This window comes from Mobula birostris, chromosome 13, assembly GCF_030028105.1.
Source record: "Mobula birostris isolate sMobBir1 chromosome 13, sMobBir1.hap1, whole genome shotgun sequence".
Classification (NCBI taxonomy): domain Eukaryota; kingdom Metazoa; phylum Chordata; class Chondrichthyes; order Myliobatiformes; family Myliobatidae; genus Mobula; species Mobula birostris.
Window position 1 is genome coordinate 55,818,117 of NC_092382.1, and position 1,048 is coordinate 55,819,164.

The window sequence follows — 1,048 nt, forward strand, 5'->3', positions numbered from 1 at the left end:
AGCATCGGTAGAATGGGGGCAGTCAAGGAGCTGACCATATTTCGATTTTTTTCCCCAAATTTTGCAGTTAATTTAACGGCGATTGTGATCCTTTCTCGGGGAAAATGCGGACTCTCTAAATGCATCACCCGTTACCTGGTTGGAATGGCCACAGCGTATCTGATGGTGGTTATCGTTGTTGCTTTAGTGGAACAGACCAACAATGTCTACAATTATTCCAGATTCCTGCTCATCACTCCTGTATGCGCTCTGACACTTGTATTTCGGACTGTAACGACGGACTGTTCTGTTTGGTTTACAGTCAGTTTTACTTTCGATCGCTTCATTGCAATATGTTGTCGAAAGCTGCGGGACCGATACTGTACTGAGAGAACAGCAACGGTGGTTATCGTGACCGTGGTTATAGTGAGCTGCGGGAGATGTGCCCCGATTTACTTCGTCATTGAACCTTACGTCATCATTGACAACACGCCGTGGCGGTGCATCGGTACATATGAATACGCTACTTCACCCGTGTGAATTACTGGGGAGTATTTTAAAAACATTGCTACCAATCGGCTTAATTCCGGTGTTTAACGGGTTAACCGTAAGACATATCGTTGTGGCAAATAGAGTCCGCAGAAGGCTTCGGCACAGCAGCGACAATCAGAAAGATGCCGAGGTGGAAAACCGCAGAAAATCGATGATCTTGTTGTTTTCTATATCATCTAATTTCATATTATTTTGGATGCCCTATGTAGTCCATTCCTGAAATGGCAAGCACAAAACTCTTTTTACCAGGACAGATATTTGAGTTCCCCGGTATACATCCTGCAGCAATTTGGGTTCATGTTGCAAGTACTCAGCATGTGCACCATACTTGTATCTATACACTGACACAGAGGAAATTCAGTGAAGAGCTGAGGAATGGAATGATGTATGTGTTTACATTAAATAGCCATCTGTGTAGGTAAGGCCCGCCTCCAATGGCAATTCAGCGAATTTTCAAATAAAGCCGTTTTACAATGAACAGGACTGGCAAATATGTCATAAATTCAAACAATCATAT